This window comes from Mustelus asterias, chromosome 6 (genome assembly GCF_964213995.1).
Source record: "Mustelus asterias chromosome 6, sMusAst1.hap1.1, whole genome shotgun sequence".
Classification (NCBI taxonomy): domain Eukaryota; kingdom Metazoa; phylum Chordata; class Chondrichthyes; order Carcharhiniformes; family Triakidae; genus Mustelus; species Mustelus asterias.
In genome coordinates, this window is record NC_135806.1 from 57410164 (window position 1) to 57435118 (window position 24955).

Sequence of the window (24955 nt, forward strand, 5' to 3'; positions counted from 1 at the left end):
ATGCTCCTGGCATACCGTCCTGAACTCTTCATTGAACCAGGGTTGATCACCTGGCTTGATGGTAATGTTAAAGTGGGGATGAGCTGGGCCATGAGGTTATACATTGTGGTTGAGTACAATTCTGATGCTGCCGTTGGCCTCCTGCGCCTCATGGATGCCCAGTTTTGAGTTGCTAGGTCTGTTCAAAGCCTATTCCATTATCATGGTGGTAAGTGTCTTCAAACAAGATAGCAGGTATGTTCAGTGTGAAGACTGGACTTTGACTCCTCAAGGACTATGTGGAAGTCGCTCCTACCGATTTGATTTATTATTGTCACATGTATTAACATACAGTGAAAAGTATTGTTTCTTGTGCGTTACACGGACAAAGCATACCATACATAGAGAAGGAAAGGAGAGAGTGCAGAATGTAGTGTTAGTCATAGCTAGTGTGTAGAGAAAGATCAACTTAATGCGAGGAAGGTCCATTCAAAAGTCTGACAGCAGCAGGGAAGGAGCTGTTCTTGAGTCGATTGGTACGTGACCACAAACTTTTGTATCTTTTTCCCGACGGAAGAAGGTGGAAGAGAAAATGTCCGGGGTGCGTGGGGTCCTTAATTATGCTGGCTGCTTTGCCGAGGCAGCGGGAAGTGTAGACAGAGTCAATGGATGGGAGACTGGTTTGAGTGATGGACTGGGCTGTGTTCACCACTTGCCACAGACCCAGTCTCGGACTCCGCCAACTCTGTCAGTAGTGGTGCTACTGAACCACTCCTGGTGATGGATGTTTAAGTCCCCTATGCTGAGTACATTCTGCACCCTTATCATCCTCAGTGCTTCCTCCAAGTGGTGTTCAAAATGGAGGAGAAACTGATTCATCAGCTGAAGGGGAGGGTAGGGTTGTGGTGGTAATTAGCAAGCAGCTTTCTTACCCATGTTTGACCTGATGTCATGAGATTTTATGGGGTTCAGGGTTGATGTTGAAGACTCCCAGAGCAATCCCCTTCCAACTGTACACCATTGTGTCCCCACCACTGGTGGATCTGCCCTGTCAGTGGGACAGGACACACCCACGTATGTAATGTTGGTGTCTGGGACATTGTCATGCTTGGTGAGTCATACCTTACAGAAAATATCAGGCTGTTGCTTGAGAAGTCTGTGGGACAGCTCTCCCAATTTTGGCACAAGTAAAGATGACTTTGCAAGGTCAACAGGACTAGGTATGCCATTGTCGTTTTTGGTGCCTGGGTCAATGCCGGATCTGTGCGGTTTAGTTCCTTTTTGATTTCATAGTGGTTTGATACAACTTAGTGGTTTGCTAGGCAATTTCAGGGCATTTAAATGTCAACCACATTGCTGTGTGTCTGGAGTCACATGTATTCCAGGCCAGACCAGGTGAGGATGGCAGATTTCCACATCTAAAGGACGTTAGTGAACCAGATGAGTTTTTACGTCAATCAAGAGTGCGGACAATGCGTCGCTCGAAGTCAGATTACTGTAACTGTGGCCAATGTAATGTTTTGTACAAATACATCAAAGGTTTTTACTAGTGTATTCTGTGCCCCTATTTACACAGTCCTAAATGTGGTTTCCCTTTTTTTGTGGTATCATCCATCCAAACACGTACTTAAACAGCATTAAGAGCAGAGCCAGGAGAATTTCTCTCTGGTTGTATAGTGGAAAGGCGGGGGAGAAGATACAGTATCTGTCAAAAACATCTTTGATGTGGAGATGCCGGCGTTGGACTGGGGTGAACACTGTAAGTGCAAAAACATCTTTGCACAGAGCAGCTAGATTGAGTAAGCCAGATAAGATGGTTGGTGTAGAGTTACCTGAATTTGGGTAGATACAAACCCTTGGATGGAAAATTGCAACATGTTTTTGGGAGACTGCAAATTTTCAGTTTGCCTTTGGGTAAAATTTGGAGGGAATGTGGAAATCCTGCTCTAAAACCGTTTTAATCTAGCGGTTGACGAAGAGTAAAAACCAGCTTGTGATGGCTTTTGAGGTGATAACTGAGGTCAGTAATTCTGTCTCTGCAATGGGGGGAGTCTACCTTGCCCCATTCTCATTTAGGGATGAGATATAGGCTGGAGTCTGGTCTGGCACCTGCACAGGCAGGTAGGCCCAACGCAGCAACATGAACCACGTCTCCTGCAAAAGCTGGCCCAATTCCATGGAAGTAGCGGGGGAGGGTGTCTGCGGCGGAGCTGGCTAGACCAGAAGTGGGAATGGAGGTGGGAATTCCAGAATCAGATCTCTCTGATCATTTTTAAAACCCTTCCCACTCCATTCAAGTGGACAGGGGCATTAAATTCACGGCCTAAATCTATGTCGTGGTTGTCAGTAACAAGCAAATGGTGGCCAAAGCTGAACTGATTTCTGAAGAGTTGATTGATTGAAGTTATCATGAATGATTACAAACGTCTTTTCATATTTGTCCCCAGACCTTGTTTGCATAAAGATGTGATTTGACACAGGTGCATGCAGATAAAAGATTTGCATAATGCATATAAATTGAGAGGCTTCAGCATAACACAGCTTTGTGTGTTTATAATGTTTGCCAACACCAATCAGAGGTTGTTCCAGCAGTGACCATGTATATTTGCATACTAGACCCACTAAGAACGGTATAAATAGCCGCAGGGACAACAGAAACATTTCTTTTGAATGGTGATGATAAAGAAAGACCTCCCTGAAGCAGTTGAAATACTATACTGATAACCTATGTTTGACATTGTATTCACGAAGCAATTACATGGCAGTTATGAAATTTGAATCTTACTCTGTCGGTAGAATGTCAATGTACTTTCTATCCAGACACAAATACTTTGGAATTGGCTTTCTGGAAATTTTCAAAATGACTCCAAATATCAAATTTTTTGAAGAAGTGTTTATAAATCCATTTTCTCATCATCTCATTGTGATGCCATGAGTTAATAGGGCTGGTGAGGTTTACAAGGAATTATCATAAACCAACCAATCTGCATCCATGATGTGACAAGTGTCATTTTATACTTTCTGGGCTATTCATTAGCTGACAATTTGCCACTGTCGCGAGCTGAATGAGACGGTTCACATCAGCATCCTGTTAGGCTGCAAATTGCCTCCAATCTGATATCCTTTCCTTCACAAAGACTGCCTTCTTATACCTCTATACCATCTATGTCATCACCCACCCCCACCCTTCCCTCAGATTAGCTGCATTACTGGTCTACCCATCCTCCACCCTCCTTTTGGTTATCAACAAATCAGCTATCTGTATTCTAACCTACACCAGGTGTCACTCCCTTAACATCTCAAACTTAGAAATTCTCCTTGTTGCCTTTCCTCATCCGATATTTTAACCACTGTTTCTGTGGCTTGGGTTCCTTGTGCATCATTCCTTTATTTCATCTCATCATGCATGGTGGCAGAGTGGTTAGCACTGCTGCCTCACAGCACCAGGGACCCGGGTTCAATTCTGGCCTTGGGTGACTGTCTGCGTGGGTTTCCTCCTGGTGCCCCGGTTTCCTCCCACACTCCAAAGATGTGCGGGTTAAGTGGATTGGCCAGGCTCAATTGACCATTAGTTGTCAGGAGGATTAGCAGGGTAAATATGAGCAATTACAGGGAAAGGGCATGGGTGAGATTGTTGTCGTTGTAGACTCAAGGGGCCGAATGGCCGCCTTCTGCACTGCAGGGATTCTATGATTGGTAGAACCTACCATCAGCTGTCTATGCCCCATTCTCTGAAATTCCTTCCCTAAATTCCTCCACTCCTTCCTTTCAATTAGCACTCTCTTTAACATCAATATATTTGACCCAGCTTTTCATCACCCTTCATAACATCCCCTGCTTTAGCTCAGTTTCTGCACAAACCTCCAAGAAACAACATCGGATATTTTTCTACATTTAAAGGCAAGATGTCAGTACAAATTGTTCTGGTTACATCATTCAAGCTCTTTTGCTCACCGTGTGTGTCAGTAAACATTCGCATTATGTGAAACGGGAAAATATTAGTTAAACCCTGATTCCCACTCAAAACAATATTAGAAGTAGAAATTTAAAATAACCCGTAATGGACTGAAGTTGCAAACAATGGGGAAAAAATGTATACAAAATACCATATCGAGTATGAAAAAGGATTTACAGGGAAAATAGAAACTATTGCATAAGTTTTTGTTTTAATTAGCCTTCCAGTAAGGCTTTGAGCATTCAGACAAGGAAAGAGTAAAAGAAATTGTGGGCGGCATGGTGGCACAGTGGACAGCACTGCTGCCCCAGAGCGCCAGCGACCCGGGTTTGATTCCTGACATGGGTCACCGTCTGTGTGGAGTTTGCGCGTTCTCCTTGTGTCTGCGCGGGTTTCCTTTGGGTGCTCCGGTTTCCTCCCACAGTCCAAAAGACGTGCTGGTTAGATGCATTGCCCATGCTAAATTCTCCCTCGGTGTACCGAGCAGGCGCTGGAGCGTAGTGACTGGGGGATTTTCACAGTAACTTCATTGCAGTGTTAATGTAAGCCTACTTGTGACACTAACAAATAAACTTTTTTAAAAATGGTGTTTTCGTTTTAAATTCAGAACATTTTGGTAATTAGGCAGCAGATTAGGTAGTAGCTTCCTTTTATTGTGATTGGGCAGGGAAGTGGAATGATCCTGCCAGTACAGGATTACAATGTGTGGCTCTGGTCTAAAGGAAAATTCTGGGTCGTCATTTGCAACGTGACAGGTGTACTTTGCCTTGACCTTGTAAATGAAAATCGCTCACGCGGCATCCTTAATGACATGTGCAGACTGTTTATATAGTGTCAGTAAACTGTGACATTCAATTCTGGGACCGTCCGAACTGGGGGAAATAAAAACAATGTTATGCTAAGGAATTTCTTTTTGTTCATTTAAGAGATGGAAAATCTGCACAGATGAATCCTGTAGGAACGATAAATTAACATGAGTCATGTTCCTCCTGAACTCTCTTTAATAGAGAAAATAAAAGTGCCAAAATCAAAAATATCACTGTGATTATGCCTTCCTGCGAATCAATTCTCTGAGGGAACATTAATCACTCCTAATTTTACAGAAGATGGGAATTCTGAACAATACTGCAGTTCTTCCCTATTTCCAGCTCTAGTTTATCATCGGATAATAGAATGGTTACAAAAGCACAGCAGGAGACCATTCGGTCCGTCATGTCTGTGCCGGCTCTCTGCAGGAACAGCTCCACTAGTCCCACTCCCTCCCCTTTCTCCCCACAACTTTGCAGAATTTTCTCTTTGGGTAATTGTCTGATTCTCTTATCAAATCCACAGTTGAAGCTGCTGGCACCACACTTTGGGCAGTGCATTCCAAATCCTAATTGCTGCACAGACGTTTTTCCCTCATGTCCGCATTTGGTTGTTTTGTCATTCATTGGTGTCCTCCAATGGGAACTGTTTCACTCTTATCTACTCTGTTTAGACCTCTTATGATTTTGGCCACCTCTATTTGGGGGTGGCACGGTGACACAGTGGTTAGCACTGCTGCCTCACAGCGCCAGGGACCCGGGTTCGATTCCCGGCTTGGGTCACTGTCTGAGTGGAGTTTGCACATTCTCCCCGTGTCTGCGTGGGCTTCCTCCGGGTGTTCCGGTTTCCTCCCACAGCCCAAAGATGTGCGGGTTAGATGGATTGGCCATGCTAATATTGCCCCTTAGTGTCAGGTGGACTAGCTAGGGTAAATGCATGGTGTTATGGGGATAGGGCCTGGGTGGGATTGTGGTCGGTGCAGAATTGATGGGCCGAATGGCCTTCTTTTGCACTGTAGGATTCTACGATTCGATCAAATCTCCTGTCAACCTGCTCTTGAAGGAGAACAGCCCTAACATCACCAATTGATCAAAATAACTAAAATTCCTCATCTCTGGAAGCATTCTCATCAATCTTTTCCGCACCCTCTCTAATGCCTCTGCATGTTTCCAAAAGTGCGGTGTCCAGAATTGGACCAATACTCCAATTGAGGCTAATCTCTTGTTTTATAAAGGTTCACCATAATTCCCTTGTTTTTATGCTCTGTGCCTCTATTTACAAAGCCCTGGGCCCCAAATGCCTTATTAACTACTTTCTCAACCTGCCCTGCTACCTTCAATGATTGGTGCACAAATACCCCCAGGTCAATCTGCTCCTGCACTTCATACCAGAATTGTAGCGTTTATTTTAAATTGCCTCTCCTCACTTTTCCAACCAAATGTATTACTTCATTCATCTCTGCATTTAAGTAACTCCAAGTAGATGCACAGAGTCTAGCAGGAGAAGGAAATCTCCATCACAAAGAGCTTTGGAGGTACTTTAGCTACATTCCCGTGTCCTCCAGCAACCAGGTACAGGTTATGGCACTGTCCTGACTATTTTTGCCTTCTTGACATTTAGTTACAAAAGGTGTCTGTTAACATAAAACCTATGCTTCCATTACTTTGTAAAGCTGTACTGTAACTACATCTGAGGTTTGCTGGGGGCACAGTTTAATTTTGAACAGACAGACATTGGCCAGGATTTTGCATTAAAGATGGTCCTAATGCATTCCCTGTTAATGAGCAATGTGGAAATCAGAAGCTGCAGTCCAAGTTGTCCTGCTCCTCCACAACCTTGCAGAGTGATTTGACTTTCAAATGCACAAAAGGCATGAAGTTTCTGTATTTACCTACCAATTGCTCATGAAATACACCAGTGAAGGTTAGTGCTGGTACATCCAGGTGTAAGTGAATTTTTAATGGTGTACTAAGTCATAATTACTGCCAAGCAAATAAACCATGTGAGTGCATGACCTCCAATGGTAAGTGTGTGAGAGGACAAGGTGACTATAAAAAGCTATGAATTGTGGTTGATGGGTGTTGTTGGTAAGCGGTTGACGGGGCTATGGTGAATGCAACAGTGTGAGAGGCTGGTTGTGCAGTTTGTATATATGAGATGTGAAGATGCATTCACAGGCCTTCTCTTGTGAGATCATTAAATGTCCTTTGGCACTACATTCAGGTCCTTGGGTCTACACTCCTGATATGGCTTCCTGCTCCCACTGCATTTGTCTCTGGGGCATCTGGGCTCTCTGTCTCCTCCTGTCCACCATCTGCATCAATGTCTTCCACTGCTGCCTGGCCTGTAGTAACATTTCTGCTCCACCTCCTGGGTCTTCCACTCTTGTTCAAACAGTTTCAGCCCTTACAGCCAGAATTCACCTGGCCTTTAAGAAGTAAAGTAAGGTCATTAGTCTTCATCCACAAGGGACCATAGTCTTTCTCCATTAGGGAGATTATGGGGGTGATTTTACGAGAAAATTTCTAAGTGTCCAGCTCGCATGAAAATGGGAGAGTTGCAGATCCGTTTGTTAGACGACTCTTTACTTCCATTCCTATGCACTTAGTGCATGAAAAAATGGGCTGGACTGTTTCTAGCTACCAGAGGCAGTGGACGGGGCTTAACTCCCCAGCCAGCTTGATCAAGCAGCAGAGGGAGCTATTGTGCATGTACAATCTCTATGGTTACACATGCGCAATTGCAATAGCAGAGGCCTGACAGCGAGAGAGAGATCTGTCAGGCCTCTGCTGTTGCTGCCAGCCTCTAGGAACCACCCCCACCCCTGCAATCGAGGGCCGTATGCTGTCTGGAATTATCGCTTCTGTCCTGCCCCACCCACCCACCCACCCACCCACCCACCCACCCACCCACTCCTCCTCCTCCTCCGTCCAGCCCAGACTGTTCGTACCACCTCCCCCCCACCCCCCTCATCGCATGCAGAGCAATAGTGGGCTCTCCCCCACCAAACACAATAGAGTGCGCAGTGCCCCCACCCCCGGCACTGCTTGGTGGGTATTGCCGAGGTGCCATCCTGGCCCTCAACCTCCCTGGGAGGTCTCAATGGCCTCCAGTTCTACCGATGAGGCCAACATGACTGTTCCCTGTTTGTGGAGAGCAGGTGTTTCCCTCGCTGGAGACGATCCCTCCCGTCCAGGACACACATGCAAGTGAGCCTGGACCATTGAATGCCGTGCCCGTTAATGACATGTAAATCACTATTTAAATGAATTTAAATAAATTATTCAGCCTCTCACCCATTTCCGGCGAGAGGTTGACCACGCCGGAAATCCGGTGCCCGTAAGATCGCGAGAGCCGAGAAATCGGGCACGATCCTGATTTCTCGGCTCTCGTGCGATTTTACCGGCACGCTCCAACCATCGATGGGCGGGGTGAGCCAGTAAAATCGCAACCTATATATGTTGATAGCTTGAGGGCTTCATTCTGCCAGCATGAGTCAAAGTGAGGGGGTAGGTCTCCAGGAATGCCAGTCAGTGTAGGAATTGAAGCTGTGCCGTTAACGTCATCCTGCGTCACACTCTCACCCCGGCCCAGCCAGCCGACCGCACCCTTTAAGACATGCAGACTAGCTTTATGTGGTGCTGGCCTTGCACAGGTTTGGACCTCCTGCTGAGCCATGCAGCCACTCAGCAGCATGACTGCAAACACAATCATTATAATTAACTGGCGGCACAGAGTTTGTATGTTGTTTGTATCACTTCCAACAGAAGATAGGTAATCGCACAACTGAATTAAGTAGCTATCCCATTAAAACCCTAGAAAAACTCTTATGTGTACATATAGGTGGCAAACAGCTAGTGCTGACTGCAAAATCTGGCCCAATATCTATCAAAACTGAAAACAGGGATTTTGAACCATAAGTTGAAATTATTTTTAAGAACTAAATTAGCGTTTCTCAACTAACTGACCTCCCATGGAGTTACTCACTAGAGCCTTGGTTAATGGCACTTTACACATCAAGCAGGATCACACGCCGGGAGGGGTGAGAGTGAGAAAGATGGAGGGTGACGGAGGTTGGGGAATAAGAGAAGGCGGGGAGGTGAATTGAGGGAGGGTACTGGAAGGAGCAAAGAGAAAGAAGGGAGATGGGGTGAGGGGGAGGGTGGAGATGAGAAGGGGGAAAAGAGAGACAGGAGCATAGAAAAGGAGGAGGCAGAGATATGAAGGTTGAAGGGGAGTCCTCTAGGCCTTGCAACTAAAGTAGAAAACTTGGCCTTTTAGGCCTCCTCTGGTTCCATCTCCCCTTCTTCAAAGTGCACTGGGTGCTCACAGTGCAGTGACTTCTTCACTATGGCCAACTGTTATGTTGCATTTGGTCTCTCAGTGACATAATAGAACCTGCCATGCATATGAAAAGAAGGACCCTGTTGGCTCTGGGCAGCAAGAAGTTTAACAACACCAGGTTAAAGTCCAACAGGTCATCTCCACATCATGGCTCTGGGCAGCTACAGTCGTTCAGTGAAGTTTGAGATAGTGAGTTCCTCATGTTTTCTGGCCGTTATTTAACCTGGGTAATTTCAACTACCCTGCTTCAACCTTGTTCAGGTTGTTTTACACAATGTTGGTTGAGGAATAAATTTTGGCGAGGACACCAGGGATAACACTCTTGACACTTTCTCAAAAGAGTAACCGTGGGAACTTTTACACTTAGGGGACAGACAGAGCCTGGGCTTAACATATCTGACAGTCCAGCACTGGAGTGTAAATCAGATTATGTCCTCAAATCCTGGACCTAAACTCTCAATCTTCTGACTTCGAGGTGAGATTGCTATCATAGCTGACACTATTTGTGGCAATAATGTTCAGTTTGGGTATTTTCAAACTTCCAAGCCCACAATAATGAAACAAGACAAGCTTGAAAAATAAGAAATATATACAAAGAGGATTGAATTTTGTCGGCTTCAAAGCTCTGGGTTCAGGATGGTAATTTTTACAATCCTGTTTAAGTACCACATGATTAAGGCCAACATTTACATTCCTTCTGCAATGAACTGATGAAAGCCTAACCTGTTAAAGTGCAACATGACTAAAAAGAATGGCAGATTCCAGTCAAGTTTGTACAACACTATCTAAATTGTTTATACAGTAGTAGAGGTGCTTGGCTTGTTCTGAGTTCTTGTTCCTACAGATGTGATTCAAATGGAGCTTGGTGTTTCATAGAAACATAGAAAATAGGTGCAGGAGTAGGCCATTCGGCCCTTCGAACCTGCACCACCATTCAATATGATCATGGTTGATCATGCGCTCTCATTATCCCATTCTCGCTTTCTCTCCATATCCCTTGATCCCTTTCGCCACAAGGGCCACGTCCAGCTCCCTCTTGAACATATCTAATGAACTGACTCCAACAGCTTTCTGTGGTAGAGAATTCCAGAGGTTCACAACTCTCTGAGTGAAGAAGTTCATCCTCATTTCAATCCTGAATGGCTTACCCCTTATCTTAGACTGTGACCCCTCATTCTGCATTTCCCTAACATCGGGAACATTCTTCCCACATCTAGCCTGTCCAGTCCAATCAGGATTTTATATGTTTCTATGAGATCCCCTCTCATTCATCTAAATCCCAGTGAGTGCAAGCCCCGCCAATCCAGTCTCTCTTCATTTGTCAGTCCTGCCATTCCAGGAATCGCTGCACTCCCTCAATAGCAAGAATGTCCTTTCTCAGACTGGGAGACCAAAACTGCACACAATACTCAAGGTGTGGCCTCACCAAGGCCCTGTATAACTGCAGCAAGGCATTCTTACTCCTATACTCAAATTGTCTTGCTATGAAGGCTGGCATGCCATGAGCTTTCCTCACCACCTGTTGTACCTGCATGCCAGCCTTCAGTGACTGTTCCACCATGACACCTAGGTCACCTTGCAATCTATTAACTTGTCATTAGATATTAATTTTCCAGAATTGAAATTTAATAACCATTATTCAGAGTGCCATTTATGTGGCTGTTTTAAACTCCGCTGCTGTGCAACAATCCCCACTTTGTGGCAGCTTTCTTTTTTCAATGCTGTCTTGCAAATTAATGCCCACTGTACATTGCTTTTGAAATGCTAACTTGCTTATTCCTCAAGACTTCCCTCTGGATCATTTGACAACTTACTTTCGCGGATTTGCTCATGTGTGCACCCCGGTTTGGATCTTTTGCAGGTTAAAAAATATTAATCCCACAAATGCTGGAAATGCACAATAAGCCAGTCAGCACCTGAGAGAGAAACGTGAGTCAATATTTTTGATAACAGCGTCAATGAAGGTTTACATCAAAAGCAATATCTCTTATCTCCTTTGTATGAAAACTGGCCATCTGTGCGTTTCCAGCAGCTTTTGATTTTATATATTTTTATGAAATGCCCAAGATTATAATGAAAATGACACATCGCATATGGGGTATGAGATCTGTAACTAAAGTCAACATATTTCAATCTTTTCAATTCTTTGTAGTAGTGAAGCCCAGCTGTAATATTGCCTTTTAAAATTGGTTCTCAAATTGACTGATAGCATGTTACTGGCAACATGCCAGTGCCCTATTCTACTCCTATTAAAGCTCAAACCTGAAAAGCAATTGGGACAGTGACTGATGATGCATATGTGGCCTTCTAATGTCTACGTCTGGGTAATGTTCACACAGCCCTGCTCTGGGCAATTGATATGCAAATATACCGTGATGGAGTTGCTGAGCATGTTTGAACATTTTGTCACGGGCGTGTACTGTCCTCGCTGTTTGTGTGGACTGAGGGGAGATAATAAAGGCCTTTGTCCTGATGCCTGCATTTTGACAAGGATCAGCTCGGCAGCTGCAGCCCTGGCAACGGGGCTGAGGAGTGAAGAATTGGTGCAGCTCTTCAAACAAGGCTGGTGATTGTCCTATTTACAGCCAAGTAAATGAAACTGAATGTAAAAAGTGGTGTTATCAGGAGTGTACAGAAGAAAGGCTGAGAGGTAGAACAATCTTTGTTTCTAGTGTGTGTGTTAGTGTATGGGTGACGTTACAGCAGACACCGTTTTAATTACTTGCATATTACATTAATACTGTTTGGCATCTAGTTTTCTGTAGAAGATTCTAGCGGTGTTGCCGGTTGAACAGCTAGAAAGAGTCAGAGTTTGAATAACTGGTTTTGGATCGTCTTAGAATGACACTAACTCAGGTGAAAATTCTCAGGGAATAGCTTTCTTGGATACTGACTTCAACACATGGCGCTTTGCTTTATTGGATGTGATGTGGCATTAGGTTCGCGAGAAGTAGACTTTCAGATAAATTTCATCGAAAGGAAATTGCGCTGTTATTTCTTTCGTCTGAGTAAAACTCTTAGAGAAATTGCCATGTATCCCAGATTGCCTTGGATCCGAAGGTTCTGTGTGCATCAGTTTGCTGTGGTCCTACTGAGATCTAGCATTCACTGCTTCGAATTCCTTGACACTTTTCACCTGGTCTGTTTCTGGTAAAGCTCGTACTTGGTGCAAGCCCACGGGGGGCGCATAATACAGAAAGAAATATTTGTCCGATTTATACTGTCTATGAGATGGCTGCTTGGTACTCGGGGGAGGCCGGACATGCCAGTGTCTATTCATGGGGCCTAATGCAGCGTGGTATGTTTCCCTGCCAAGGTTTGGTCCGTAGACAGCTGAGTGCAGGAGCCCTGAATGAAAGGAACTGCTGTGTCATTATTCAAAGTTTAAGCTGCTTTAGGTGCACAGACGAAGATGCACACAGCAGTTGAAGTAACTTCCTTAAAATGGCACAGTGTTAAACCACTGAGAATTTCTTTTCAGTTAGAGAAATAACGTGGCTGGCCATCTCCACGCAGGGCCAGTAGAGTGAAGCAGTGCATGAGCTTTCAGTCATACGATCAAAAAAAGCGAAGGAGGGAACTGAACTGATGTCTTCTAAATTTATCCCCAGCGTTATTTTCTAAATCATTCTCTTTTTACTTTTTTGAAGAGAGTTTATTTACATTTCCTTTGCAAAGAGTGGCCTTAATGTCATAAAGTATGAAGTGATGCACCCCTGCATTGGCTATGAGTTCATACTTTAGTGTCTCATTGCTAAACACCAACATCAGTGACATTTAACCTTTAAAAGTGAAGTGTCAGCGGCATAAAGCAGGCAACCTGTACTTTGCATGTGGTCAGAAGCGGTCGTAACATTGAGATCTACTTGCTGCATTGACAGCAACTGGGGAAGAAAGCAGCAACTTAATGAACCTCCTTTCTCAATCCCTGGGAAGTACTTTGGAGTATGGATTTGGATGTTTGAATGGAGCTGTTAATGAATCGGTGAACTTGCTGAAGCAAATGCCTCTGTTAGTTGTCAGATGAACCTTCTGGATTCCTGTCAAGAGTATATACAGGAAGCACTACAAGTACAATAGGTTCAGCACAGTGTAGGGTTTTTAAAATGCATTGTGCAATAATGGCTCAATATCACAAGGACAGGTGCAATCGCTTCAAATGTAATCATCATCAGTTAATTGTGAGTTTGCCCAAATGTTTACTCTTCTGAGATATCTCCAATTTCAAACTAAGTGGGGTCGATTTCAACCAGGGAGTGACAATATGGGTGGGAGGGGGTGCTATGTGGATAGCACTGAACTATTTTAACTCTTAGGCCTCTTTGGAATAAAGCATGGACACTCCCCTGTCCAAAATTAGTGGGCGTAATGTCAGAGCAGGTGGATGAAAGGAAAAGTTTAGCCGGATGTCGGAGCTAAGGGGGAAGCCAAGGAAACCTGGCACAGCAAATACAGGCAGCCGAGACTAGCATTTAGAGTGAGAAGGCCACACCAGGTGCCCTTTGGGTTTCCCGAATGCCAGGCTCCAGCCTTGCCTCTTCCTCTGACTCCCAAGCATCCTTACAGTGCAGAAGAGACCATTCGGCCCATCGGGTCTGCGCTGACTCTCCGAAAGAGCATCCCACCCAGGCCCTTGCCTCCGTCCTATCCCCATAACCCCACGCATTTACCATGACTAGTCCACTTAACCTGCACATCTTTCGAACCGTGAGAAGAAACCGGAGCACCTGGTGGAAACCCACACAGACATGGGGAGAACGTGTAGACTCCACACAGATAATCACCCAAGACTGGAATCGAACCCGGTTCCCTGGTGCTGTGAGGCAGCAGTGCTAACCGCAGTGCTAACCACAGTGCTACCGTGCTGCCCAACTTTATGCCAGGGGCCATTCATTTGAGTCCCTGACGTCCCCCAGTTTTCTGGCACAAAATTTGCCCTCGTCTGCCCCGACATCATTTCTGTTGATTTCAAGTGAGGGATGTTCCTCCTTTATATTCAAATGAGCTCCAGGAGTCAAAATCGCCCAGGATTCAAGCCAAACTCCAGTTTGGAAGCAGAGTTGGAGGCAGTATTTTCCACTGTCTCACCCTTCCTCACTTCCTAATTAAAATCAACACCTTTCTGTGTCGATCTTTAGGTTAAAGTCCAACAGGTTTATTTGGTAGCAAATGATTTTAACCTGGTCTTAAAGCTAATGGCATTTGCTACCAAATAAACCTGTTGGACTTTAACCTGGTGTTGTTAAAACTCTTACTGTGTTTACCCCAGTCCAACGCCGGCATCTCCACATCGATCTTTAGGGGCAGGAATTTACATTCTTACATTTTTCTGAAATAAAGTTCCTTCCCTTTGGTGTTGTGGTGATAAGTCTTTGAATGAAGATAGTATTCGACATCTGAAGAAAAGACAAACAACAGTTCAGGATTAACACTTTCTTTCATTTGCTTATGCGGTGTGGCCCTCGCTGGTACGGGCAGCATTTATTTCTCACCTCTAATTACCCTAGGGAAGGTGTGAACCTTCTCGAGCCTTTGTAGTCCTTGTGTAGGTACACATATAATGGTATTCAGGTGCGAGTCCCAGGCGTTGACTCAATGTCAGTAAAGGAAAGATGATAAAGTTCCAAATCAGGATGGAATGTGCCTTGTCGTGGGACTTGGCAGTTGGTGGTACATCCCTTGGGGCTGCTGCCTTTTCGCTTACAGGTGGTAGAGTCCATGGGTTTTGGAAGATGGGCGGCACAGTGGCACCGTGGTTAGCACTGCTGCCTCTCAGTGCCAGGGACCCAGATTCAATTCCATCTTTGGGTGACTGTCTTTGTAGCGTTTGCACGTTCTCCCCGTGTCTGCAAGGGTTTCCTCCGGGTGCTCCGGTTTCCTCACACACTATAAAAATGTGCGGGTTACATTGATTGGCCATGCTAAAATGCCCCTTAATGTCCAAAGATGTGTAGGATGGGGGAATTAGTGGCATAAATACATGGGATTACGAGGATAGGGCCTGAGTAAGGTGCTCTGTTGCAGTCAGTGCAGACTCGATGGGCAGATTGGCCCCCACCTGCAATCTACTTTCCAGCAGTAATTTAAAAGTGGGTTAGTGTTGGCCAACTGCCTACTGGAATGTATGGATACAAACTGGTTGCCTGCACGTAGTAGCCCTGATTTGCGGAGTGATGAATCTTTTGCAATGTTATGAGTTTACCCATAACCTGTTTCAACCCTATTCAGAAATGCTTGCAAGTTTTTTTTTCCTGCACTCGAACACGCACATGGTGCTTTGTATTGTACTGGTCTGCACTGCTCCTGCCTTTACTTGACAGAGGCGGATTTGTTGCTGGCAATGGTTGGCTATCCCAGTAAAACACACCATCTGCTGAAATCCTAAGCAATATCATGTTTTATGATAACTGCCTGCTGTGTAAAAGTGTCATTGCGTGCAGTTCCTGTTTATGACAGCTCACTTCCTGCATCGCAATTCTCTTATGTCTGTGGTAAATCCTGCCTAAACTGCCTGGACACTAATATATTTACCATTACCATTCGATACTTTGCAGGCCCCTCAGCAATAGGTGATGCTGCTGAGGATCTGAATTGACATCTTCCAGCTTCACCCATAACCCGACCACAAAGTTCATGTTTTAATCGGAAAAAGATGTCTTGACTCTGAATCATCACCTAGGCCTTTTAGTCACCTCTCTACTTGATTATTTCACCACATTCTTAGCTGGCCTATCACTTCTGTAAACTTCAGCTCATCCAACTTGTCCTTACTGTGTCCTAAACTCATTCCTGGTCTCCCCTTGCCTCCAATTTAAAACACTGATTCTCAAATATAAATCTAGAACTATCTCTGTAACTTGCTCCATCCCTACAGTACCCCTCCGTGGATTCCAATGACGGCTCTAAGGGAAATATTAGATTCTTGTCAGCAGCCCTGATTGCAGTATCCTGAGCATCAGCTGGCCTATTCACAGATTTAAAACTTATTTTCAACCACGTGCTGGGATGGCACTTCTGGGTGAGATTCTCTGGTCTCGTTCGCCGCACTGCCAGCGAGGATGGAGAATTTGACGTTCAGCCAAAATTCCATTCACTGCAGCGGGACCGGAGAATCCCAGCCGCGGGCAAGGTCGGAGAATTCCAGCCCTGGTGTTTCTCTCAAATCGCCACAGCTTGTGACTTCCCAAACTGCAAGACCCTGCCTCTCAATGATTCTTAAACATATTGAGCCTGAATTCCTGCAACTCTGCATGATGATGGTGAAGTGAATTATAAATGCACCAGTGGATTCCCGGGTCAGGAAATTCCTGTATTATATGTAGATGCCTCTGGTATGGCTGCAATTGGGACATCTTCTCTATTTACTCTTTCACCATTTTCTATACATCTGCCCCAACTGGTTGGGCAGTTGGCTGAAGAAATGTTAAAATGGCTGGCAGTAGTTATATTGCAGCCGTACTGCCAACTGGTCAGCTTTCTTCAAAGAACGCAAGCATTTGGGAAAACTCCTTCCAATTTTGGCATTGGTTTGTGCTAAATGTTTAAAATTTATTTACTCGTATCATAAATAGGCTTACATTAACACTGCAATGAAGTTACTGTGAAAATCCCCTAGTCGCCACACTCCGGCGCCTGTTCGGGTACACTGAGGGAGAATTTAGCATGGCCAGTGCACCCTAACCAGTACGTCTTTTGGACTGTGGGAGGAAACCAGACCACCCGGAGGAAAACCCATGCAGACACGGGGAGAATGTGCAGACTCTGTACAGTGACCCAAGCTAGGAATCGAACCCAGGTCCCTGGCACTGTGAGGCTGCAGTGCTAACCACTGTGCCACCGTGATGCTCTGCTTTTGGTACATAAAAAAGGCTTGCACTTATATATTACTCACCCCCTTACATCTCCCAAAAATATCTCAAAGCACTTGATATTCAACTAATTACTTCGAAACAGTGATTGGTGTGATATGGACAAAAGTAGTAGCAATATTTAAAAATTGATTATGACAGCTGGTAAAATGGCTGATAAGAAATTTTACAGTGAATTATTGATGCAAAGTAATAGGCCTTTAACCAGCTTTTAACCTGTACTCTATTTGTGACCTTGGACAGCCTGGTGCTGATGTAGGCTGGAAAACATGAAGTAATCGTCTATTCCTGTTGTGACCTCTTTGTCGTGGTCAGCGCAAGATCTCTCATCTGTTTGTTTCTTTTGAAGCAGTCTGCCTTTTCCAATGGCCTATTTCGAGATCTATCTTTAGATTAGTCTATTCTGCCTTTGGAGAAAGGAGGATGGGGCTGTTTGGGGAAATAGGGACGCCTAAAATGAAATAACTAAAAAAAAAATCAGATTACATTTACTAATTTTTGCACGTTACTCCCTGGAAGAAACAAGGATTGGATTATCCTTGTCTAGGCTCCCTTGTTAGACAAGATGCATGATTAGCATTCAGTGGTGGAAATAGGCATAGAATCATATGCGGTATAGAAGGAGGCCACTTAGTCATATCATGCATGTACCAGTTCTTTAACAGAGCTATGCAATTAGTCCCACTTTCCTCCTGTTTCCCGATAGCCCTTCTCAAGGACATATCCAATTTTGTTTTGAAATGTCTGTCTGGCTAGATCAGTAGAACCACTGGAGCCACTAACACGTCCCTTCATAAGGGCAAGGCACCACAAGGGCAACAAGGGTTGGATGTGAGCCGAACAAGAAGTGGCAAAGCAAGAGGAAAAGGGGACAGACATGCCCTCTCTCTGTCTGACCCAAAAGCTTTCCCATTGAGGTTGTAAGAAAGTATAGAAATACTCCGAGGCATTTAATTTTCAGATGCCCAATTGCTGAGTTTCGTCATGATGCTGACAACATTCCCATGTTTGCCATCTCTGCCGATTTACATTGCAGTTTCCACTGCCTAGCTCAGCTGATTGATTGCATGTGATTCTTTGGGAGGAATTTCTTTGTGTTGAGCATCATTTTTCAGCAGAATCCACAATTCCTGTTTTTTTTTTTGAAGCATATTCTACACTTCCTCATTGTACCACAGTCGACATTATTGTGCTAATGACAGTTGTAAAGGAATGTTTTCACATTGTGCTTGTTTTCATTTAACTCACCTTTAACTTCTCTTTCCTCAGCTAGCTGAAGCAAATCGAGTCCAAGATCCTGATCCTTTCCTGAAGCATTACTGCCGTGTAAAAACTGTCCAATCAGCCTGTTGAAACCTGGGGATCAGTAAGTTTTCAGTTCAGAGTCTATACATCTGTATAAGTTAATTATTTATATCTGTTCACCAGTTGTGAGCATGTCTACATTTATTACAGGCACTAAATACATTACTTAGTAACAAACTTAATGGTCAACACCAGTATATTTATAACCTTGAGTGAACGGAGAGATCTGTTCAGTTTGAGGAGTTGGTGTGTGAGAATTTGTAGTCTTCAATGTTTGTTTCACTATGAGCTGGGAGCGACGATGCTGATTCAATCTTAAAGTTATGATCTAGTTACATCCTTGTTGCTCATAAAGTATTCATGGCCTATAAATTTGCGTGTGCAATTTAAAGTTTATTTATTAGTCACAAGTAGGCTTACATTGACACTGCAATGAAGTTACTGTGAAATTCCCTGAGTCGCCACACTCTGGTGCCTATTCAGGCCGATGCACCAAACCAGCATGTCTTTCGGACTGAGAGGGGAAACCGGAGCACCCGGGGGAAACCCACGCAGTCACAGGGAGAAAGTGAATACTCCACACAGACAGTGACCGAAGCCAGGAATCGAACCCGAGTCCCTGGCACTGTGAGGCAGCAGTGCTAACCACTGTGCCACCCTGCTGCCCTTCAGATCTCAGCAACTAAATAAATACTGCGCACTTGAGGTCCGAGGAGAATGAAGTCTGTTGGAGTTGTTCGGAGTTGAGATGCAATGATGGAGATGGCTGGATTTATACATTAAGGGTGGGTTTTGCATTATAACACTGGTAGCGGGAAACAAGTTGCAGAGTTGGCGCTGGAATTAAAGCCAGTTATTCTAGTGCGGTTGTATGCAGTGTCAGCTGGGCTGAGAGGTGGTGAGTTGGCTCAATTCTCAGAGAGATAATCTTTGAGGTTCCCTTGAACGTGGTAAAAATATTAACACAACCTCATTTGATGAATGCACGGCAACCACCCTCTGTGCACAATATTGAAGTTGGAGGTTGCAAAACAATCCCTGACCTGTTTACTTTTTATCAAACCCAAGCAAGAAATCAAAGCTACTCGCCATTTGTTGTCTGCACTAAGAAAAATATAAAACTTTTACTCAGACCCTTTATTACATTGTCCTATTTGACCCAAGTAGCGGTTCCAATCCCATATCTTGTCCACTACAGAGACTGTCTGCTTCAATTACTGTGACATTACCCACCTCCAACTCCCTCAATTTATCTGCTGCCAGTCACCTTCAGACTCAGCTAATGTAATGTGCCCCTGGTTTCCATTCCCTCGCCCTTCCAGGTGAACTTCTCCTCATTCAAAACCCTGTCACCTGTATCCTATCCCATGCCAAGTCCTATTTAATCATCAACACTGAACCTGCTGATTGGTATTGGCTCTCACCCCCCGCCCCTCCATGCCCCATACTTAAAATTCCTATCTTCGTGTTTAAATTGCTTTTATTTACTTCCTTTCCCCAAACTCTGTAGTCTGCTCCACGCCTACAATTCCCTCATCAAATTGTCTTCTCTGACTCTGGTGTCTTGTATCTTCGTCCATCCTCACTGGTGACCTTTAGATTTTGCGTGAGATTAAGATCAGGTTTAACTGTGGCAATCATGTGGATGAATAGTATGTTAGTAAAGAATCAAAGTCTTCAGGAGAGGAAGGAGAAAGGCTAGAAATTACTGTTTTTTTAAAGGAAAGAGAAAAAGAAACACCTGAAGGATTGATCTGATGGATTTGCTATCGTTGGATGTGGAACTGAGCCTTAAAGACCAGGGAGATCCCTCGGTGTTGAGTTAATTAGTTACAGTTGATAGGATGGTAAGAGCTCCAGAATTGTACTTGGTGCATCTAAGAAACATTAGCCCGGGTTCCTGCTCCAAATCAGCTTCACAGACTCATCGTCTAGGGAACAAGGCTGTGATTTAGGGGCCCTGTGGGTCGAGAGCGCAAATCCCGTTATGGCCACGAAATCTCACGAGCGGCCAAAAACACAATTTGCGCTGACGAGATCTCAGTCTGAGATCTTCTCCATTTCCCCCGCCGGTGATGTAAATTTCAATAAATTAACATCTACTTACTGGCCTTGACGCCGTAACATCCGCCTGAGCCTTATCCTCCCACTCACCCAGCATGAAGTCACACCAGCACGAATCATTACTGGTTTTCAAAAATAAAAAACAATTGTGAAGACCATGCCAGGGAGCACAGTGTAGTACCGGATGGTGCAGGAAATGGCTGGGCAGTGCCCTGCTACTGCCACCCTGATGTCCATTGTGAAGGGTGGAGGGGGCTTAAATTTTACATTGAGATGGTGCCCCAATCTCAGAATCCCAGCTTTGCCGATGTGTTTGGGCCCCGCCCCTCCAGCTGGCTATACGATCCTCGCCAGCACCCTGAAATTGCAGAGCGCTGTTAAATCAGGTGAGACAGCAGCTGTAAAGCCAGCAAGTTTCACGCAGCTTTTCTCACCTGACACAACACCCATCTGTTTCTGGAAAATTCCCATGTGTGAGCAGTAGACATCAATAGAGTTCAGGATCAACCGTAAAATAGTTTGGTGAGGTTCATTGTTCAGGATTACACATAAAGAACGGCTACTCCAGTGAGATAATATTGGACCACTTGGGCTTCTGAAACTCCCAGAATGGGGCATTACCTTCTGCAGGGATAGGGAAATTCTAGACTAAACTGGGCAGCATGGCGGCACAGTGATTAGCACTGTGTGGCCTCACAGCGCCAGAGACCTGGGTTCAATTCCCGGCTTGGGTCACTGTCTGTGCAGAGTCGGCACATTCTCCCTGTTTCTGCGTGGGTTTCCTCCAGTTTCCTCCCACAATCTGAAAGATATGCTGGTTAGGCGCTAAATTGGCCGTGCTAAATTCTCCCTCCGAGTACCTGAACAGGCGCCGGAGAGTGGCGACTAGGGGATTTTCACAGTAACTTCGTTGTAGTGTTAATGTAAGGCTACTTGTGACTTATAAATAAACTTTAACTTTAAATGGGCTCTATCCTCTTCTGGTTTTACTGCTTAAATACTTAAATAATGAAGTACTTTGCCGTCGTCTTCTTCCCTTTCAGATTCTTTAGCTGCCAATTACTTCCCAAATGAATAGCATAAAGCAACTGACTTAACTGTGCTGCTTCTGTACAGTAGGTCATTGTGTGATTGAAGCATCTTTTAAACTGTAGAGTTGAGCACAGTTCCTGCCCTCAACTACAAATTTAGTTTCATCTTAAACGATCATTTCGTAGAACAAAATATTCTGTGTAATGTAACTGACTTGTCAGTAATAAATTATGAAAGAAAGATGCCTTTTATAATGTGACAGTTCAGCCTACATAATCCAGAAGGATAAAGGGGCAGACTCCATCTTTTCATTCAGAGTTAGTCCCATTTTCACTTCAACAAACATTGGAGACATTGTCAGATCTCTCATCCTCTGACAGGCCATTTTGACGTATGACTGACTGCCCAGGAACACACGGGTGTGAACAGACACAATATAGATAGTTCAAATGAATCCCCTCAATCCAGTTATACAAGTATAGTCCAGTTCTAAAATTATCTGCCTCAATTATGTGCAGACACAAGACGTTACTAAAATTGTTTATTAAACTAAGCTAAGTTTTGCAGTTGCTGAGCATAATGTGCTTTTATCTCCAAGACTTGTATTTGACTCCCAATTCATGTGATGGCATTGAAGATTAGCTCTCTGCTGCCTTTAGTGGCTTTGTGAAATGATTGAGTTAGAAACATAGAAAACTACAGCACCAAACAGGCCCTTCGGCCCCACAAGTTGTTCCGAACATATCCCTACCTTTTGGGCCTACCTATAACCCTCCATCCTATTAAGCTCCATGTACTCATCTAGGAGTCTCTTAAAAGACCCTATTGAGTTTGCCTCCACCACCACTGACGGCAGCCGATTCCACTCGCCCACCACCCTCTGTGTGAAAAACTTCCCCCTGTACCTACCCCCCAGCACCCTAAACCTGTGTCCTCTCGTAGCAGCCATTTCCACCCTGGGAAAAAGCCTCTGAGACTCCACCCGATCTATGCCTCTCAACATCTTATATACCTCTATTAGGTCTCCTCTCATCCTACGTCTCTCCATGGAGAAAAGACCGAGCTCCCTCAGCCTATCCTCATAAGGCATGCCACTCAATCCAGGCAACATCCTTGTAAATCTCCTCTGCACCCTTTCAATCTTTTCCACATCTTTCCTGTAATGAGGCGACCAGAACTGAGCACAGTACTCCAAGTGGGGTCTGACGAGGGTCTTATATAGCTGCATCATTATCCCCGGACTCCTAAACTCAATCCCTCGATTGATAAAGGCCAGCACATCGTACGCCTTCTTAACCACCTCCTCCACCTGCGGGGCCGATTTTAGAGTCCTATGGACCCGGACCCCAAGGTCCCTCTGATCCTCTACAGTACTAAGAGTCTTTCCCTTTATATGGTACTCCTTCATCCCATTTGACCTGCCAAAATGGACCACTACGCATTTATCTGGGTTGAAGTCCATCTGCCACTTGTCCGCCCAGTCTTGCATCCTATCAATGTCCCTCTGTAACTTCTGACATCCCTCCAGACTATCCACAACCCCACCAACCTTCGTGTCGTCGGCAAACTTACCAACCCATCCCTCCACTTCCTTATCCAGGTCATTTATGAAAATGACAAACAGCAAGGGTCCCAGAACAGATCCCTGGGGCACACCACTGGTGACCGACCTCCATTTAGAAAAAGACCCATCTATACCCACTCTCTGCCTCCTTTGGGCAAGCCAGTTCTGGATCCACAGGGCAGCAGCCCCTTGGATCCCATGCCCTCTCACTTTTTCTAGAAGTTTGTTCAATTTGCTAGTGTGGGCTGATAACTTTGAGTTAGAGGACAATGTGAAGCTAGTTGCTAATCCCACATAGAAGAGTTGTACGAATGTCAGAACTGGAAGTGTCCTTGTACGGTAAGGAATTATTTGGCAGAATTTTGTTGTGATGGATTACTGAGGGAAATTTGAAAGACTTCGTCTCTGCTGCTATTCTTTTCGGATTGCATAATTCTGATGCTGCGTACTCACCATGGGCAATGTAGTCCATTGAACATTGAGAGGCCTCACCCTGTTGAGTGCAACAATTCATGAAGCAGTTTACTTTCTGGGAGATGATTCTTCAGTCCATGCCACTGCATTATTCTCCCCTCTTCCCCCATCCACTCCTGATGGTACAGACTATTGCTGGGAATCGGTCCCACAAAAACCAGGAGCATGCTCTTCATGTGTGAGCCATTGTGAATCAGCACAGTGGATGACCATGGGTGATGCAGTGGTTAGCACTGCTGCCTCTCGGTGCTGGGGACCCGGGTTCAATTCCAACCTCGGGTGACTGCGTGGGTTTCCTCCGAGTGCTCCAGTTTCCTCCCATAGTCCAAAGATGAGTGGGTTAGGTTGATTGGCCATGCTAAATTGACCTTTACTGTCAGGGGGACTAACAAGGAAATATGTGGGGTTACGGGGATAGGGCTTGGGCGGGAGAGTTTTCAATGCAGGCTGGATGGGCTGAATGGCCTCCTTCTGCACTGTAGGGATTCTATGATTCTACGAAACTTACTTTATCTGGGCTTCACTCAGTTTCCATACAATACATAACCATAATGACTGCATTAAAAATCAATTAATTGACAATGAAATGAAAGTACACTATATCATGCATGTTTTTTAATATAATGCAGGGGAAGAGATACTTTAGTTACAAGGAAAGACAGAGGTTCATTTTATTGCAGCAGAAAAAACTAAAAAAGGAGTTCAAAGTTTTGAAGCATTTTTTGTGAAATGGGATAAACTATTTCCACTGGTTGGTGTGTTGGTCACAGGAATATAACTTAAAAATCAGCACTAAAAGAACAAAGGGAGAGACAAAGATTTTTTTTATACAGAGGTTGTTAGGATTGCAATGTCCTACCATAAACAGCACTGGAATCCAAATCAATTGAAGCCTTTAAAAGTGAAATACCATGGATCATGGCATATAAGCCCACCTGGTGTATAAGACATCTTCTTTTCTTCAACACCAAAATACATGTTTAAGCCTACACTCAGCCAATATGCTGACTTGCTCCGCCCCATTTTCTAGATAATAATTGCAGATTTAGGGATATAGTGGTTGCATTATAAGGCAGCTTGAATCTTTCAGTTCAGAAATACTTATCTAGGATTATCTTCGTATATATGTTTGTGCATGGAATCAAGCGGATGATATGAGTCGTGTTGCCAAGATGATGTATGGGCGTTTAAGACACACTCACGCACAGTAGATCACACAAGATGACGAATGAACTGAAATGGATCCTCCTGCAAAAATTGAATTACAAAACTGATTTGTAAAGTCGTGACACTCGCTAGCTCATTAAATAACTGCGCTGCAACAAGGCACTTTGGTGTTAGTGAAAAACTGGGTCTTTGACACGGGTCTTTTGGTCAATATTAGGCCTGCTAGCCTTACCCCTCACACAACAATATCCCCATTCCCTCCCCATACCATTCATGTCACCCCCACCCAACCCCATGTCCCCATTGAAGAAATACATGCGCAAAAGACACAGATATCTGGTTCAGGCATCTCCAGGCTTGCTATAATACAGATTAATATAGGACCATGGAAATTAA

At 44.5% G+C, this 24955-nt stretch overlaps 1 protein-coding gene across 5 annotated transcripts in view; it reads left to right on the top strand.

The window, feature by feature from the left end:
* Positions 1-24955, top strand: part of cdc42se2 (CDC42 small effector 2) — a 193935-nt gene that overhangs the window by 93588 nt on the left and 75392 nt on the right. For all 5 annotated transcript variants that reach the window (XM_078214349.1, XM_078214353.1, XM_078214351.1 and 2 more), the window contains exon 2: positions 18223-18319. The gene's annotated coding sequence lies outside the window, so the exon portion shown is untranslated. The remainder of the gene's footprint in view (positions 1-18222; positions 18320-24955) is intronic.